The following is a 20,047-nucleotide window of genomic DNA, read 5'->3' on the forward strand; positions in this document are numbered from 1 at the left end:
CATAGCCTAGCCTAACGGGACAGGGATATCATACAATATAATTTTCATGAAATCACAAGTCCAATACAGCAAATGAAAGATAAACATCTTGTGAATCCAGCCATCATTTCCGATTTTTAAAATGTTTTACAGCGAAAACACAATATGTATTTTCTATTAGCTACCCACTAGCCAAACACACAACCGCATATTTTCACCATGTTTCCACGCATAGGTAGCTTTCACAAAACCGACAAAATAGAGGTAAAATTAGTCACTAACCAAGAAACAACTTCATCAGATGACAGTCTTATAACATGTACAATACATTTAGTTTTGTTCGAAAATGTGCATATTTGAGGTATAAATCATAGTTTTACATTGCAGCCACCATCAAAAATAGCACCAAAGCAGCCAGAATAATACAGAGAGCAACGTGAAATACATAAATACTCATACATAAAACATATATGAAAATACAGCAAATGAAAGATAAACATCTTGTGAATCCAGCAATATTTCGATTTTTTTAAGTGGTTTACAGCGAAAACACATATAGAATTATATTAGCTTACCACAATAGCCACACAACAAACGCATTTATTCACCGCAAAGGTAGCTTTCGCAAAACCAGCAAAAAGATATAAAATTAATAACTAACCTTTGGACAACTTCATCAGATGACAGTCTTATAACATCATGTTATACAATACATTTATGTTTTGGTTCGAAAATGTGCATATTTAGAGCTGCAAATCGTGGTTATACTTGTGAATACGTAGCACACATTTTCCCAGAATGTCCGGAGATATTTTGGACACACTCACCTAATCTGACCAAAGAACTCATCATAAACTTTACATAAAAATACTTGTTGTATGGCAAATGAAAGATACACTGGTTCTTAATGCAACCGCTGWMTTAGATTTTTWWAAATAACTTTACCATAACATACAGCTTGCGTTATTGTGAGACAGRYCTCKCCAACACGGTGGAGAATAGGAGTCAACATTTTACACAGAAATACGAAATAACATCATAAATGTTTTCTTACTTTTGCTGAGCTTCCATCAGAATGTTGTACAAGGAYTCCTTGGTCCAGAATAAATCGTTGTTTGGTTTTAGAATGTCCATTTCTTCTGTCGAATTCGCGCCACAATGCTAGCCAAGGTTGCTAACATTCCCATCCTCTCTTGGCGCAAAGAACGGAAAACTCCAAAAGTCCCAATAAACGTTGAATAAACTGATAAAACTCGGTTGAAAAAACCTACTTTTGATGTTATTATCATATGTATCAAATAAAATCAGAGCCGGAGATATTCGCCGTGTATACCGAACGCTTTTCAGAAGACAATATCGAGCTCCCCAGCGAGCCTTCGAAGACAAAGAAAATACCGGACCTGTCACTCCAAAAGCTCTTATTCGACCTCAGATCAAGCTAGACACCCCATTCCACCTTCCACTGCCTGTTGACATCTAGTGGAAGGCGTATGAAGTAGATGCATATCGATAAATAAAAGCCAGTTGAATAGGCAGGCCCTGAAACAGAGCCTCGTTTTCAGATTTTTCACTTCCTGTATGGAYGTTTGCTGCCAAATGAGTTCTGTTTTACTCACAGATATAATTCAAACAGTTTTAGAAACTTCACAGTGTTTTCTATCCAATAGTAATAATAATATGCATATTGTATGATCTAGAATAGAGTACGAGGCAGTTTAATTTGGGCACGATTTTTTCCAAAGTGAAAACAGCGCCCCCCTATTGACAAGAAGTTTTAAGTGGCCTCTAACCAAACAGAAGAAAGAGTAGCTCCAGTTTGATGAAGATGCTGATAAAGTCCTTGAAGCAACAGCCAAAAGGTACAGTAAGCATCGCTCTTGATGACCGGAAACCACTGGCAGCATCTGGGTAAATCTCTGGTAGGTAGAACGGTGAAAGTTAACTTTTTTTTGTTCTTTTTGGAATCACAGCCAGGCAGAAGAACACCAAATGCTATTGAAAAARGAACATAAAAAAAACATTGCCTGTAGACGTTCTGAGATTACTGTATGTTGATTGTTCGAAGTAAACAACGCCATAAARCCAAAATGTGGGCACGCCCCATCTCCCTAGTGTGGTGGTATCCGCATACGCTATGAATGCCGGAGTTTGGAGTTCACTATGAGCAGACTTATAAACAGGAAGTTGAAACTGATCCCATCGGTCCGACTTGTCCTATCTGGCCGACCGACTGGTACTATCTGGTCGGCCGACTGGTCCTATCTGGCCGGCCGACTGGTACCAACTGGCCGGCCGACTGGTCTTATTTGGCCGGCGGCCGACTTGTCCTATCCAATCTGGCCGGCCGACTGCTCCTATCTGGTCTGCCAACTGGACATATCTGGCAGGCCGACTGGTCCTATCTGGTCTGCCGACTGGTCCTTTCTGGCCGGCCGGCTGGTACCATCTGTCGACTGACTGAACCTGTCTGGCTGGCCGACTGTACCTATCTGGCAGCCCGAGTGTTACTATCTGGTCAGCCGACTGGACCGGCCGACTGGTCCTTTCTGGCCGACTGACTGGTATTATCTGGCCAGCCAACCCGTCCAATCTGGCTGGCCGACTGGTCCCATCTAGTCGGCCGGGCAACTGGTCCTATCTGGCCGGACGACTTGTCCTGTCTGGCTGAATGACTGGTCATATATGGCCTTCCAACCGGTCTTATCTGGCCAGCCGACTGGTCCAATCTGGTCGGCCGACTGGTCCTATCTGGCCATCCGACTGGTCCTATCTGGACGGTTGAGTGAAACTATCTTGGTGGCCGACTGGTTCTATCTGACAGGCCCACTGGTCCTATCTGGCCTTCCGACTTGTCTTATCTGGCCGGCGGACTGGTCCTATCTGGCCGGCCAACTGGACCTATCTGACCAGCGACTGGTACTCTCTGGCCGGACGACTGGTCCTATCTGGCCGGACGACTGGTCCCCATCTGACTGGTCCTATCTGGCTGGATGACTTCTCCTATCTGGCCTGCCGACTGGTCCTATCTGGCCTGCCGACTGGTCCTATCTGGCCGGCCAACTGGTCCAAACTGTCGGCTGACTGAACCTGTCTGGCTGGCCAACTGGACCTATCTGACCGGCCGACTGGACCTATCTGACCAGCGACTGGTACTCTCTGGCCGGACGACTGGTCCTCTCTGGCCGGACGACTGGTCCTATCTGGCCGGATGACTGGTCCTATCTGGCTGGATGACTTTTCCTATCTGGCCTGCCAACTGGTCCTATCTGGCCTGCCGACTGGTCCTATCTGGCCGGCCAACTGGTCCTATCTGGCCGGCCAACTGGTCCTAACTGTCGGCTGACTGAACCTGTCTGGCTGGCCACCTGGACTTATCTGGCCGGACGACTGGTCCTATCTGGCGGATGACTGATCCTATCTGGCTGGATGACTTTTCCTATCTGGCCTGCCAACTGGTCCTATCTGGCCGGACGACTGGTCCTATCTGGCCGGACGACTGGTCCTATCTGGCCGAATGACTTTTCCTATCTGGCCTGCCGACTGGTCCTATCTGGCCGGACGACTGGTCCTATCTGACCGGATGGCTTTTCCTATCTGGCCGGATGGCTATTCCTATCTGGCAGGCTGACTTATTGGTAGGCTGGCCAGTCGGCCGCCCAGATAGGTCCCCCCCAATCCTCCTCCTCACCTTGACCCCCCCCAATTGTACATGCACTTGATCCCCCCCCCTTTCTAGCTCTGACTTTACTGATAGCTACTTTATTGAGGAGAAATGTACTTTCCATGTCTGTGATGTGGTTGTCCCACCTAGCTATCTTAAGATGAATGCACTAACTTGTAAGACACTAAATGACTAAAATGTAAAAGTAGAATTGCATGAAATATATTTAAAGGCCAAGTTTAAGGTTGCTAGGCTACTAAAAATGGTACCTTTGCTGATCCAGCTGGCATGGCACAATACAGTTTATTTCACTTCTCTCACAACAGCGCTCTGTTTAAGTCAGTCTACGCACATACAGTGGGGAGAACAAGTATTTGATACACTGCCGATTTTGCAGGTTTCCTACTTACAAAGCATGTAGAGGTCTGTCATTTTTATCATAGGTACACTTCAACTGTGAGAGACGGAATCTAAACAAAAAATCCAGAAAATCACATTGTATGATTTTTAAGTAATTAATTTGCATTTTATTGCATGACATAAGTATTTGATCACCTACCAACCAGTAAGAATTCCGGCTCTCACAGACCTGTTAGTTTTTCTTTAAGAAGCCCTCCTGTTTCTCACTCATTACCTGTATTAACTGCACCTGTTTGAACTCGTTACCTGTATAAAAGACACCTGTCCACACACTCAATCAAACAGACTCCAACCTCTCCACAATGGCCAAGACCAGAGAGCTGTGTAAGGACATCAGGGATAAATTGTAGACCTGTACAAGGCTGGGATGGGCTACAGGACAATAGCCAAGCAGCTTGGTGAGAAGGCAACAACTGTTGGCACAATTATTAGAAAATGGAAGAAGTTCAAGATGACGGTCAATCACCCTCGGTCTGGGGCTCCATGCAAGATCTCACCTCGTGGGGCATCAATGATCATGAGGAATGTGAGGGATCAGCCCAGATTTACACGGCAGGACCTGGTCAATGACCTGAAGAGAGCTGGGACCACAGTCTCAAAGAAAACCATTAGTAACACACTACGCCGTCATGGATTAAAATCCTGCAGCGCACGCAAGGTCCCCTGCTCAAGCCAGCGCATGTCCAGGCCCGTCTGAAGTTTGCCAATGACCATCTGGATGATCCAGAGGAGGAATGGGGAAGGTCATGTGGTCTGATGAGACAAAAATAGAGCTTTTTGCTCTAAACTCCACTCGCGTGTTTGGAGGAATAGAAGGATGAGTACAACCCCAAGAACACCATCCCAACCGTGAAGCATGGAGGTGGAAACATCATTCTTTGGGGATGCTTTTCTGCAAAGGGGACAGGACGACTGCACCGTATTGAGGGGAGGATGGATGGGGCCATGTATCGCGGATCTTGACCAACAACCTCCTTCCCTCAGTAAGAGCATTGAAGATGGGTCGTGGTTGGGTCTTCCAGCATGACAACGACCCGAAACACACAGCCAGGGCAACTAAGGAGTGGCTCCGTAAGAAGCATCTCAAGGTCCTGGAGTGGCCTAGCCAGTCTCCAGACCTGAACCCAATAGAAAATCTTTGGAGGGAGCCGAAGTCCGTATTGCCCAGCGACAGCCCCGAAACCTGAAGGATCTGGAGAAGGTCTGTATGGAGGAGTGGGCCAAAATCCCTGCTGCAGTGTGTGCAAACCTGGTCAAGAACTACAGGAAACGTATGATCTCTGTAATTGCAAACTAAGGTTTCTGTACCAAATATTCAGTTCTGCTTTTCTGATGTATCAAATACTTATGTCATGCAATAAAATGCAAATTAATTACTTAAAAATCATACAATGTGATTTTCTGGATTTTTGTTTTAGATTCCTTCTCTCACAGTTGAAGTGTACCTATATAAAAATTACAGACCTCTACATGCTTTGTAAGTAGGAAAACCTGCAAAATTGTCAGTGTATCAAATACTTGTTCTCCCCACTGTATTTTCATTACATACTCCAAAGCTACATTACCCAGAAGTCACCTGGACAACTTGTTGTTTGTCAAACAGGAAGGAACACCCTCTCAACAAACAACACATCTTCCATGCCCCAACTAGCTTTCCACTCCTTCATTATGTGGATCAGAAACAGATGCCTTCCCTCCATCTGACGGATTGCTCCATTATTCCCCCCGGAATGTCTGCTTCTTTCTCCTTCCAGCCCAGCCGTACACACGATTGTCTGTGTGTGTGTGCGTTTGTGTAGCCTCCATAATAGAAATGTATGACTATAGTTGTTTCTTAAGAATCCCAGCAGATCTACAGGCTCCTACACATGAGTCAAGACCATGCCAAACCACAATGATGCAGACGGGAGTTAACAAATGGGATGAAGACAGCTATGAGAATTGGTGATCAAAAGTGTTTTCCAGATGGTTGGGTCGAGGACATACTTGCAGGTTTAAGGAAAAAAAATGTCTGGCAGTTGAAATATTGATTTTATGTGGTGGTGGGTCGCAGAGCAATATGACAGGAGCTAGGTGAGTCACGCTATAACAATGTTGAGGGACTGCTGGTTTAAAAGTTTAATAATAAGTACAATAGGCAAGAGTAACAGGATGTTTGTCAGAACAGAACCAACAGACCTCAATACTGAGTCAGGGGAATACAGAAGAAGAAATTCCGTTTTAAAGCAGGGAAAGTCAACAGGTTCAAATTACCAAGAACTCATCAGCAACAGCAGCACAGATCTACTTTCACTGTGCCATGAGACAGAGAACGAGAGAGAGACTAACAAAGACAAAAGGAGAGAGAGAGAGAGAAGGAGGGAGAGACTGACAAAGAAAAAAGGGGAGAGAGATGGAGAGAGACTGACAAAGACAAAAGGAGAGAGAGAGAGAGAGAAGGAGGGAGAGACTGACAAAGAAAAAAGGGGAGAGAGATGGAGAGAGACTGACAAAGACAAAAGGGGAGAGAGAGAGAGAAGGAGGGAGAGACTGACAAAGAAAAAGGGGAGAGAGATGAGAGAGACTGACAAAGACAAAAAGGAGAGAGAGAGAGAGAGGGAGAGACTGACAAAGAAAAAGGGGAGAAGATGGAAGAGATGACAAAGACAAAGGGGAGAGCTGGAGAGAGACTGACAAAAGCAAAAGGGAGAGAGAGAAGAGAGAAGGGGGAGAGACTGACAAAGAAAAAAAGGGGAGAGAGATGGAGAGAGACTGACAAAGACAAAAGGGGAGAGGAGTGGAGAGAGACTGACAAGACAAAAGGGGAGAGAGAGAGAGAAGAGAGAGAGAGGAGGGAGAGACTGACAAAGAAAAAAGGGGAGAGAGATGGAGAGAGACTGACAAAGACAAAAGGGGAGAGAGGGAGATGGAGAGATGGAGATACACAGACTAAAATTAAGAGAAAAGAGAAGGGAGAAAACAGAATAAAATGGAGAAGTGTATTACCGATGTTGTTCTTCTCAAATGGGTTGAACTGTCCTCAATTCAGTACTTTGATTTAACAAATTACTATTCATTGGCTTAGCAATGAACAAATAAATAGGCAAGTTAAACAGTCACATGCAGACACATTAGTGAACACACACAAACAATACTGACAGCACTGTGTTTTGGCAATGAACCTCAACAAATGACTTCTTCATATTTACTGAAGCAGGAGGAAACCCGACCAGCTGTGAACACAGACACGCTGTCTGTCACATACTGTCACATACAAGCATACACACCTACAACACGCAGGCACACCCAACACACAACACATAACACACACACAACACTCATGCGGGCACACACACACACTGACAGGGAGACTGTGTTTATTTATTTCAGTGTCTAGTGCTGATTCAGTGATGAGTCACTGGTGTCTGGCGCCCAACTCCTCATCAGCAGGGTTTCATTTGAGCCAGGGCTAATACAATGCCCTGCCTGTGTCTACACACACACACCGCCTGAAAGAATACATCAACATTTTCAACAGTCGTAAGCAGCCTCAGAAGGTGATATAGTATTACCATCATATACACCTTGAAAGTATTTGAGCTATAATTGGCTTAGCGAGAGTTTGCACTTCTGGGAGTAGTGGTTCTGACCAAACGAAAATTAAGCGCAGCTGAGTATGACATGTATTTGACCCAGGTCTGGCACACACTCTCCACACCCTTCTACCCCCGCACACCGACACCCACACAAGGCTCCCTCATTACTCCCCTCTTTCTCCCTACACAGCCACCACATGCGCAGCATTCCTGTGCCAGTGGGAGGGTAGGTCTGTCTGGGTTAACATATTGGCCTTTAGCCTTCCCCTCTTATAGACCACTGGGCTGCTTTGAAATCTGAGGCTGCTAACTGCTAACGTCAGTATGTAGAAGTCTGCTTCTTCATAGATCAAGGTAGCCTGGCAGGTAGGAGTGTTGGGCCAGTAACCGAAAGGTTGCTGGACCGAATCCCAGAGCGGACAAGGTAAAAATCTGTCGTTCTGCCCCTGAGCAAGGCAGTTAACTGCCAACAACTGGGCGCTGATGACGTAGATGTCGATTAAGACAGCCTCCCGCCCTTCTCCAATTCAGAGGGGTTGGGTTAAAAGCGGAAGACTCATTTCAGTTGAATACATTCAGTTGTACAACTGACATCCCCTTTCCCAATGCTCTATGACAGGAATGGTGTCATATTCTGTGGGTGTCTTATTCGTTATCTCTCTCGCTTTCTCTCTCGCTTTCACCGCCTCTGTCCTTTCTAAGGAGATGGACATCCTTTTATGCCCGCTTAAAGGTTAACCATCAAAATCTGGTTCTAATTCTATGTTCAAAACATTTTCAATGCAGTCTCTCTGAAAGGAATGAGATGAAGGTAGACCATCCGGGCATTACGAACCACCCACCCAACCACACACACACTACCCCCCACCCTTTCTATCTATCTCTATTACGATCACACGTGTAATGTTTCCACATATTAGGTGGGCAGGTGTGACAAGGTTGATCACTGAGGTAAGTCTATTTAAAATGTGAGTACAGGATGTACTCAAACTTTCAGCTCAAGGCTCTCATCACCTAGACAACACTCTATATGTATAGAGCATGCTTTCACTTTCACAATAGCTACAGACCTATTCAGGATCTATATTCATCTCAAGGTCTATAGCCACTATAGGTCTATAGGTGTAGGCCGCGAGCTCCGAGGGTCGTGTTTTCAATCCCAGTGCAAGGCACTCGTTTTAGTTTTTTTTTTTAACCCCATCTTAAACATTAACCCATAACCATTCGGAATTTATGCATAAACTGAACCGTGAAGTTGTTTCTGTTTCAGCCCTGTCCCAAACCTTAACTCTTAACTTAACCATTCTGATTAAATGTCCAAACTTTACCCTGGAAATGTGATGTTTATGGACAAATGTCAGACTCTGCTGTGTGTGTGTGTGTGTGTGTGTGTGTGTGTGCGTGTGTGCGTGCGTGCGTGCGTGCGTGCGTGCGTGCGTGTGTGTGTGTGTGTTAGATGATTTACTATTAAAACCTCTTAAGGAACTACGGGATCGGTGTCACTATAATGGGACGGTTGTTGCTAACGTGTGCTAATGTGACTAGAATGACGTAAGTAACAGCAAACTTTCCAGGACATAGACATGTCATATATGGGCAGAAAGCTTACATTCTTGTTAATCAAACTGCACTGTACAATTTACACTAGCAATTACAGTGAAAAAATACCAAGCTATTGTTTGAGTGCGCCACAACAAAAAACCTCTGAAGGTAAATAATGTACTTACATTCAGTAATCCTGCTCTGATTTGTCATCCTGAGGGTCCCAGAGATAAAATGGAGCAAAGTTTTGTTTGATAAAATCAATTTTTATATTCAAATGTAGGAACTGGGTTCTAAAGTTAGAAACCCCGCTGTCTCATTTCCTCAAACTTCAGTGTCCACAGGTATGCAGAAGAGCTGCTTCAAAATACAGTGTGTATATACAGTACCAGTCAAAAGTTTGTACACAGCTACTCATTCGAGAGTTTTTCTTTATTTTTACTATTTTCTACATTGTAGAATAGTAGGGAAGACATGAAAACTATGAAATAACACATATGGAATCATTTTTATATATTCATTTTATTTCACATTTATTTATCCAGGTAGGCCAGTTGGGAACAAGTTCTCATTTACAACTGCGACCTGGCCAAGATAAAGCAAAGTAGTGTGACAAAAACAACAACACAGAGTTACACATGGGATAAACAAACGTACAGTCAATAACACAATAGAAAAATCTATATACAGTGTGTGCAAATGTAGTAATATTAGGGAGGTAAAGCAATAAATTTGCCATAGTGGCGAAATAATTACAATTTAGCATTAACGCTGGAGTGATAGATGTGCAGAGGAAGATGTGCAAGTAGAGATACTGGGGTGCAAAGAGCAAGAATAAATAACAATATGGGGATGAGGTAGTTGGGTGGGCTATTTAAAGATGGGCTGTGTACAGGTGCAGTGATCGGTAAGCTGCTCCGACAGCTGATGCTTAAAGTTAGTGAGGGAGATATAAGTCTCCAACTAAAGTGATTTCTGCAATTCGTTCCAGTCTTTGGCAGCAGTAAACTGGAAGGAAAGGTGGACAAAGGAGGAGTTGGCTTTGTGGATGACCAGTGAAATATACCTACTGGGGCACGTGCTACGGGTGGGTGTTGCTATGGTTACCCGTGCGCTGAGATAAGGCGGGGCTTTACCTAGCAAAGACTTATAGATGACCTGGAGCCTGTGGGTTTGGCGACGAATATGAAGCGAGGGCCAGCCAACGAGAGCATACAGGTTGCAGTGGTGGGTAGTATATGGGGCTTTGGTGACAAAACGGATGGCACTGTCATAGACTACATCTAATTTGCTGAGTAGAGTGTTGGAGGCTATTTTGTAAATTACATCGCCGAAGTCAAGCATCGGTAGGATAGTCAGTTTTACGAMGGTATGTTTAGCAGCATGAGTGAAGGAGGCTTTGTTGTGAAATAGGAAGCCGATTCTAGATTTCATTTTGGATTGGAGATGCTTAATGTGAGTCTGGAAGGAGAGTTTACAGTCTAACCAGACACCTAGGTATTTGTATTCTAACATATTCTAACTCAGAACCATCCAGAATAGTGATGCTAGTCGGGCGGGCAGCGATCGGTTGAAGAGCATGCATTTAGTTTTACTGGCATTTAAGAGCAATTGGAGGCCACGGAAGGAGTGTTGTATGGCATTGAAGCTCTGCATCGTGGATGTTGGTGTCGATCCATCTGCTAGCCCCGGCCCGCTAGCTTCCTGAACACTGTGTCTCCCGCTCGCCTAGCATAGTAATCGACTACCGAACAGCTTCCTGTTTCATCTATTGCTGCTCATTGGACCCTATGATCACTCGACTACACAGCTGATGCCTGCTGGACTGTTCATTAACACGGTACTTCATTTTGTTTATCTGTCGGCCCAAGCCTCGAACTCAGGCCCTGTGTGTTTCTAACTGACCCTCTCTGCCCATTCATCGCCATTTACCCGTTGTTGTTGTCCTAGCTGTTAACCCATCGATGTCTCACCCGTTGTTGTCTTAGCTCTCCCAATCAACACCTGTGATTGTTTAATGCCTTTCTCTAATGTCAATATGCCTTGCATACCGTTGTTTAGGGCAGCTCTCATTGTTTTATTTTACTACGGAGCACCTAGTCCTGCTCAACATGTCTCAGATAGTCCCACCCACCACACATGCGGAGACTGCACCTAGCTTAACTGGCGCCTCCAGAGATGTAACCTCTCTCATCGTCACTCAATGCCTAGGTTTACCCCCACTGTACTCGCACCCTACCATACCCTTGTCTGTACACTATGCCCTGAATCTATCCTACCACGCCCAGAAATCTGCTCCTTTTATTATCTGTTCCAAAAGCAACCAGTTCTTATAGCCTTTAGCCGTACCAACATCCTACTCGTCCTCTGTTCCTCTGGTGATGTAGAGGTTAACCCAGGCCCTGTGTGTCCCCAGGCGCTCTCATTTGTTGACTTCTGTAACCGTAAAAGCCTTGGTTTCATGCATGTTAACAACAGAAGCCTCCTCCCTAAGTTTGCTTTATTCACTGCTTTAGCACACTCCGCCAACCCTGATGCCCTAGCCGTGTCTGAATCCTGGCTTAGGAAGGCCACCAAAAATTCTGAAATTTCCATCCCCAATTACAACATTTTCCGTCAAGACAGAACTGCTACAGGGGGCGGAATTGCAATCTACTGTAAAGATAGCCTGCAAAGTTCTGTTGTGCACCCACGACCAGCTCGGAAACCAGATTGCATAGCGGAGAAGGTACGATGGGATTCGAAATGGTCGGTGATCTGTTTGTTAACTTAGCTTTCGAAGACTTTAGGTTTTTGTAGTTCATGTAGTAACCAAAAAAGTGTTATACAAATCTAAAATGATTTTAGATTCTTCAAAGTGACAAAAGCAGCAGTGTGGCGGCTCTACAAGGTATCGATGACAAAACTTTACATGTTTTTTATATTTATTTAACTAGGTAAGTCAGTTATGAACAAATTCTTACTTACAATGATGGCCTATGAACAGTGGGTTAACTGCCTTGTTCAGGGGAAGAATGACAGATTTTTTTACCATCGGAGCTCAGGGATTCGATCTAGCAACCTTTWGGTTATTGGCCCAACGCTCTAATCACTAGGCTACCTGCCGCCCCGGTAAATGTAATTCACAAACAACACATTTTGATTATTAAATTGACCTCCAACATGATTGGCACTACTTTTATTGATCTCACATTATTTCTGTATTTTCCAGAGGTACGTGTAGTCGGGTTATGTGTTATCATTTTAACTTCCAGTTTCCACGATGATGTTTCTGTATGCAGTGCTGCTGCTTGCACATTGAGATGGTTTGGGATGAGTTGGACCACAGTGTGAAGGAAAAGCAGCCAACAAGTGCTCACCATATATGGGAACTCCTTCAAGACTGTTGGAAAAGCATTCCAGGTGAAGCTGGTTGAGAGAAGGCCGAGAGTGTGCAAAGCTGTCATCAAGGCAAAGGGGGGCTACTTTGGAGAATCTAAAATCTAAAATATATTTTGATTTGTTTAACACTTTTTTTGTTGTTGGTTACTACATGATTCGCTATGCGTTATTTCATAGTTTTGATMTCTTCACTATTATTCTACAATGTAGAAAATAGTAAAAACAAAGAAAAAACCTTGAATGAGTAGGCGTGTACAAACTTATGACTGGTACTGTATATAGATATAAATAATGTAAAATAAAGATACATAGTTAGATATTAACTGATTTGTGTTCCAAGATGGCTTACCATACAAGACAGGAAAGAGAGACAAAAACAGAATAGTCACTTATGGCAGAGCATTAGTATCTAAAATATCACTAGTACAGTGGCTTGCAAAAGTATTCACCCCCTTGGCATTTTTCCTATTTTGTTGCCTTACAACCTGGAATTTAAAAAAAAAATTGGGGGGGGTTGTATCATTTGATTTACACAACATGCCTACCACTTTAAAGATGCAAATAATTTTTATTGTGAAACAAACAAGAAATAAGACAAAAAAACAGAACTTGAACGTGCATAACTATTCACCCCCCCCCCCCCCCAAGTCAATACTTTGTAGTGCCACCTTTTGCAGTAATTACAATTGCAAGTCTCTTGGGCTATGTCTCTATAAGCTTGGCACATCTAGCCACTGGGATTTTTGCCCATTCTTCAAGGCAATACTGCTCCATCTCCTTCAAGTTGGATGGGTTCCGCTGATGTACAGCAATTTTAATTTAAACTTCTTCAGGACTGGTGGGTCCCCTGCGGGACAGTTGAGCTAACGTAGGCTAATGCAATTAGCATGAGGTTGTAAGTAACAAGAACATTTCCCAGGACATAGACATATCTGATACTGTCTCTTATACACATCTAGATGTGTATAAGAGACAGGCTCAGGACTGCTCCATCTCCTTCAAGTTGGATGGGTTCCGCTGATGTACAGCAATTTTAATTTAAACTTCTTCAGGACTGGTGGGTCCCCTGCGGGTGTCTCTTATACACATCTAGATGTGTATAAGAGACAGTGTTTGAGGAGAGTGCACAATTTTGAATATAAAAAGTTATTAATAAACAAACATGTGTACAAATCCATCCCATCCACCCTCCGCCCCCATCCCCCCCCCCCCCCCTCCTCCCTCCCCCCCCATCCACCCTCCCTCCCATCCACCCTCCGCCCCCATCCACCCTCCGCCCCCATCCACCCCAATGTTCCTCAATGATTTGATTTTCTTTGCATCCTGGTTTTGAATTCTATTTCTACTCTTGACAACTATTCCCGTTGGGATGGTCCTGGACAGGGCCCTCTTATTTGTGAAGCAGTCAGTGTGGATGTGGACCATGGATGTGCCCGCAGTGTCTTCATGTCTTTACCTGCTGCAGACAGGGCTTAGGTCTTACCAGGTGCCCCATATCCCCATTATTACTGGAAATAAGTAGCCTACTTTGAGCCCCCCTGAGTGCATCACTGTTCTCATAACCTTGTCAGACAAGAGCAGAGGATGATCACAAGGGTTTTCCCTGGGGCCTATGCATAGCTGTTATTAAAGCAGGAGGAAGCTGTCAGCCTCTTTAACGGTCTGGCAGTTTTCTTCTCCCTTTCTAGCAGCTCCCTCTATCTCTTTTTAATATTTTCCGCCCTCTTGTCTCCCTCCGTTTTGATGTACATTTTGATTTCATTCGATTTTCAGGTATTTCTTCCGGTGTGTGTGACCTATCTGACACAGGACAGTATAATACATCCCAGTGGATCTTTTGAGAGTATCGTACCCATCTCTAAGGCTGAAAACAGACATCCTGGGAAGGGGGAGGGGGAGTGATTTTTGAAATATACTTTGTTCAAGTCAATTGAGTTAGGATTAAGGTAAATATCCTATGACTATCCTTTTCCAAAAGTGTTGGCTCCGACGGCCACTACTGCACATTAAACATTGACATTTCACAGCAACTCGTGAKATCAGAGATTTGTTCAAATAGTAAGTTAGATTGATTTATTACTGTGTTTCTCTGTGTGAAAATGGTAGCCCAGCTAACAATTCTAAGGATAGGGTTTTTGTTATGTAACCTCCAATTTTCTGTTAGTTAAGGGAACATCCTATGTATGTTAGCAAAAACCTGTGTCTCATCAACGTTAAACCATGAGGTGTAGTTTAATCTGTTTTTTAAATCAGATTTTACTGCTTGCTTGAGCTACTTGATGTGAAATAGAGTTCCATGTAGTCATGGCTCTATGTAGTACTGTGTGTTTCCAGAGTCTGTTCTGGACTTGGGGACTGTGATTAAGGAGTAACATTAAAACACGAAGATTAAACAACTCTGCAGAAAACCCTAACATGTTTTAAATAAGTTAATCAAATCAATGATGTGAGAATAGTGAGATTAGTTGTTAAATGACACAGACATGGTGGTGTAGCTGGAAGTTTGTAATGCCAAGAACCAATAGTCTGTGAGTTCAAATCCCAGGTGAGGACATGTTGAATACTAATTACTGTAGAAAAACATATGCACAATCTAGTTATGGATGTCAGAGTGTGTAAAAAAATGTKATGGATGTTAAATTGTCCATCAGTGTCCCTAACCTTGCAGACAAAAAGCTTTGAATGGATCAGTGGTTCACCAATCAGGGCCTTGATGGGCTCAGCAACAGTAAGAAGGAGTGATGTGTAGAGAACCACTTTTATTTTGTAGATCGTTTCTTAAGAGCCATCAGGCGACYTCCTTAAAATGTCTCCAGAAAAAGATGGGAACTTGACAAAAACCTCCAGTGGACCATGATAGAACGTCTTATGTTTTAAATGTCATTGGACACAGGAATGTTCTTGCAACGTTCCAATGAAACGTGTCTAGAACATTAATATTCAATATTCTGAGAACATGGTCATCGCGTTCTGGGTAAGTTCTGTTTGACATTAAGAGAATAGTCTCTTGGAAACAGTCCTTACCCATCACTGGAACATTCCTATGAAAAAAAAATTAAATTTATTTTTAATTTTTTATAATGACCTAATGAGACCTAATGAGACTCATCTCTAAAGTTGTGGGAGCGGTTGTTGTTAGCTGGGAGTCGCCTACAGCTATAGGGTGTTTTATGGTCCTACAGTAGCAGTATGTTTTTTAGAGCCAGGATGAGGAATTTAATTCACCCTGTCAGCTAACACCAACCAGGAGAAAAATTGAGAAGGCAAGAGGGAGAGAAAGAGAGAGGGAGTGATTTATGTATGTGTGAACACAGAGCATGTTACTGTTTTAGCAGTGAGTATTTTCACTGAAACACAGTCAGGCTTTTATGCAGCAGCTCTGTCACACCATAACGCCAAAACCACTATACCAAACCACTCTACAAACCACTGACAAAGCCACGGTAAAGGGAAAGGGTATACTGCTCTCTAGTGGTTTACAACTAAAAAAGCAGCTTCTCATATCAGAGCTAATCCAATGGGAAGCGCTGTTGTGTTGAGGATTGGGACTGTGGAGGAAAGGAGTTGTACAAGCATAGTTGAACACAGCCCAACCAGACCAAAGAGAGAAAGGGAGGGGAATAGGGAGTGAGAGAAAAGGGGGATAAAGAAAGAAACACAGAGAGACTTTGCTACAGAGGAGAAGAAGGAAAAAGGTTGGAGGGAGAAAGGGGGAGGTGGAGGAGGCAACATTTTGCCCAGCAGCAGGRGAATGACCTAATTGTGCCCTTCTCTCCTTCTCTCTAACTCTCTCTCTGTCTCTTTACCTTACCTCTGTCTTCAGACTAATGATATTGAATGAGGGTTAGAGTGTCAGTCAGAGCCAACAGCAGGTATAACATAATACCTACATGACATTCTTCCTAAAGACTTCTACTTCTAAAGAGATCTGAAACAAGCCAAAACACACATTATTATACGACCCCGTTTGCAGTTTTGAAAGCTGCCAAGAAAGACCTTATGAAAMAGTGAGTGCTGTAGATACAGTAGTAATGTGAAGATAGATTTTGCAATGGAACAACCCAGTTAGGAGAATTTTCTATCAAATTCGGACCAAACATACACAGAACATGGTTGCCATGTTTGCAGAACATAATGTATTAATGTTCTACACATGTTTCATGGGAACATTGCAGGAACATTCATGTGTCCTGTTTTCTGAGGGCTAGGAGAATATMCCATCAACGTCCCACCAAACTTACACAGAACATGGTTGCTCTGATTTGTGAACCACTGATCCATTCCTAGCTCTTCTTCTGTTGACAAGGTTAGGGATACTCAGACACACTTTTCACATAAACTGTTTTCAACTTAAATATTTGACATAGATGATTACATTGTGCATGTTCATTTATACAGCAATTAATATTCAACATGTCTTCACCTGGGATTTGAACTAACAACTTCTTGCTACATGGTACTCTGATCTTCCTGCTACACGACCATGTCCATGTCAGGTGTTGGTTAATCTGACTATTCTCATCATTGATTTGATTGACTAATTCCAGCGATTTAAGGGCTTTCTGTATAGTTTTCTAATGTTGGTGGGGCATGTTGTTTTGTGCAGTGGATAGCAGCCGTCTTACAGGATCCGGATCAATTTAGCGATTTTGTGTGGGGTTTTTTACACTTATTTTAACTTGTTTTGTACACAATGTCTCCGCTATCATTTCCTATGACCGCAAACAGCTTCTGGACATCAGAAAAGCGATCACTAACCTCGATTTGGACGAAAATGTTTACTTCCGTGAGTCAGCTGCTCTGTACGTTCTGTTTACCCCAGACAAGGCCCTAATCCACAGGAATCAAAAGACAGTGGCAGCGAAAGAGAGGCAGAGGAGGTGTTATCCTTACGAGACTACGCTGGCGAGCAAATAAACTGCCATTGCCCTCTGTTCTGTTGGGGAACATGCAGTCACTGGAGAACAAACTTGAAGAGCTTCGTTTGAGACTATCTTTTCAACTGGACCTGAAAATGGTAAAATCCTATGTTACTCAGAGTCGTGGCTGAACAAGGACATGGATATATATCTCACAGGTTTTTCTATGAATCGTAAAGCTCGGACAGCAGACTCTGGTAAGACGAAGGAAGGAGGGGTGTGTCTCTTTGCTAACAACAGTTGGAGCACGATCTCTAATGTTAAGGAAGTCTCAAAGTTTTTGCTCACCTGAGTTAGAATACCTCATGACAAGGTGCAGCCCATATTATTTACAGAGAGAGTTTTCATCGATATTTTTCATATATGTCTATTTCCAACCACTAACTGACTCTGGCACTCACCAGCATTTCTCGTGGCCGGTGATTTTAATGCAGGGAAACTGAAATCTGTTTTACCTCAATTTGACCAGCATCTCACCTGTGCAACTAGAGGGAACAAAAGGCCCTCCCTCACCCTCCCTTTGGCAAATCAGATCATAACTCTATCCTCCTGCTTAAAAGCAAACACTCAAACAGGAAGTACCGGTGACACGCTCAATACTGAAGTGGTCCGATGAAGCAGGTGCTAAACTACAGGACTGTTTCGCTAGCACAGACTGGAATATGTTCCGCGATTCATCCGATAATATTGAGGAGTTTACCACATCAGACTCCAGCTTTGTTAATAAGAGCATTGACGACGTCGTGCCCACAGTGACCACACATACATACCCCAATCAGAAGCCATGGATTACAGGCTGTGCTGAAGGCTAGAGCTCCCTGCCATTTAGGACCTTTATACCAGGCAGTGTCAGAGGAAGGCTCAAAACATTGTCAAAGACTACAGCCACCCAAGCCATGGACTGTTCTCTCTGCTACTACACGGCAAMCGGTACTAGTGCACTAAGTCTGGAACCAACAAGACCCTGAACACCTTCTACCCCAAGCCATAAGATTGCTAAATAAGACTGCTGAATAGCTAATCAAATGGCTACCCCGACTATCTGCATTGACCCATTTTTTGACAATGCACACACCATGGACTCTACCCACACACTCACACATACTAACGCTGACACTGCAACACACACACACACACACACACACACACACACACACACACACACACACACACACACACTACATACGTTCACACACACATAACATGTGCACAAATGCACACTAACACCACACACACACTCACTTTCACACTCACCACATATGCTGCTGCTACTGTCTATTATCTATCCTGTTGCCTTGTCACTTTACCCCTACCTATATGTACATAGCTAGCTCAGTTATCTCGTACACCTGCACATCGACTCTGTACTGGTACTCCCTTTATATAGCCATGTTATTTTTACTCGTTATTGTTATTCATTATTCACTGTGTGTGTAGTTAAATAAAGGTTCATTCCTCGTGTGGCTATTTCTATTTTTTATTACATTCTCTATCTTTAACTCTGCATTGTTGGAAAAGGACCCGTAAGTAAGCATTTCCCTGTTAGTCTACACCTGTTTACAAAGTACTTGACAAATACATTTTGAATTGATTTGTTTTAATGATAGTCCTGAATCACTATGATCAATAATACAAATGTTTTGTGTACTTTTAACAGAGCTGAGATTTACTTCAAAGTGCATTCACCATATTGCTTACAGCTATCCAGTTGTTTCATCTACATAAGTGCCTAGGGAGGAGAGGTTAGGGTTTATTCTGGACAGGGCCTAATTATACTGGCCCAATAAGCACATGCCATGGAGATATCCCTTACTGGGACAGTAGTTAGGGTGTTTGATATTGGTGCTGGTGGCCTGGGTTCGAGACCCACGAGGGCAGGCACCCTCTGCTCACATTCTCAGCAATATATGTTAATGTCATTATTTGGAAAAGGTTACAACACACTTATCTGATCTAATTCAAATGAGTTTGTCAATGACACATGTTTGTTCTACCTTGTATATGTGGTGTAGAGTTTTAAAAAGATGACAGTTCTCTTTGCGATGCACACCAATATAGAACTAATAAATACTAATAATTTTTGAGGTAGTGGAAATGTGGTCATAATTCATGCTCAAGGGGAAATCCTACAGATTCCCATCTTTCAATGAGAGACTCATTTTAATTCGATCAGATAGGTGTGRTTTAAATGACTATCATATATTGCTAAGAATGTGAGATTAGTGTCACGCCCTGACCTTAGAGATCCTGTTTATGTCTCTATTTTGGTTTGGTCAGGGTGTGAGTTTGGGTGGGTATTCTATATTCTATTATTTGTATTTCTATGTTTTGGTTCTCAATCAGGGACAGCTGTCTATCGTTGTCTCTGATTGAGAACCATACCTAGGTAGCCCTTTTTTCCACCTGTCTTTGTGGGAAGTTGTCTATGTTGTTGGCACTATAGCCTTTAGCTTCACGGTTGTTTTCTCATTTGTTGTTTTGTTGGCGTGATTTTTTTAAATAAAATAAAATGTATGCTCACCACGCTGCACCTTGGTCCTGTTCTTTTAACGGCCGTGACAACTAGGGTG

The sequence above is a fragment of the Salvelinus sp. IW2-2015 genome, linkage group LG22 (assembly GCF_002910315.2).
Source record: "Salvelinus sp. IW2-2015 linkage group LG22, ASM291031v2, whole genome shotgun sequence".
Lineage (NCBI taxonomy): Eukaryota > Metazoa > Chordata > Actinopteri > Salmoniformes > Salmonidae > Salvelinus > Salvelinus sp. IW2-2015.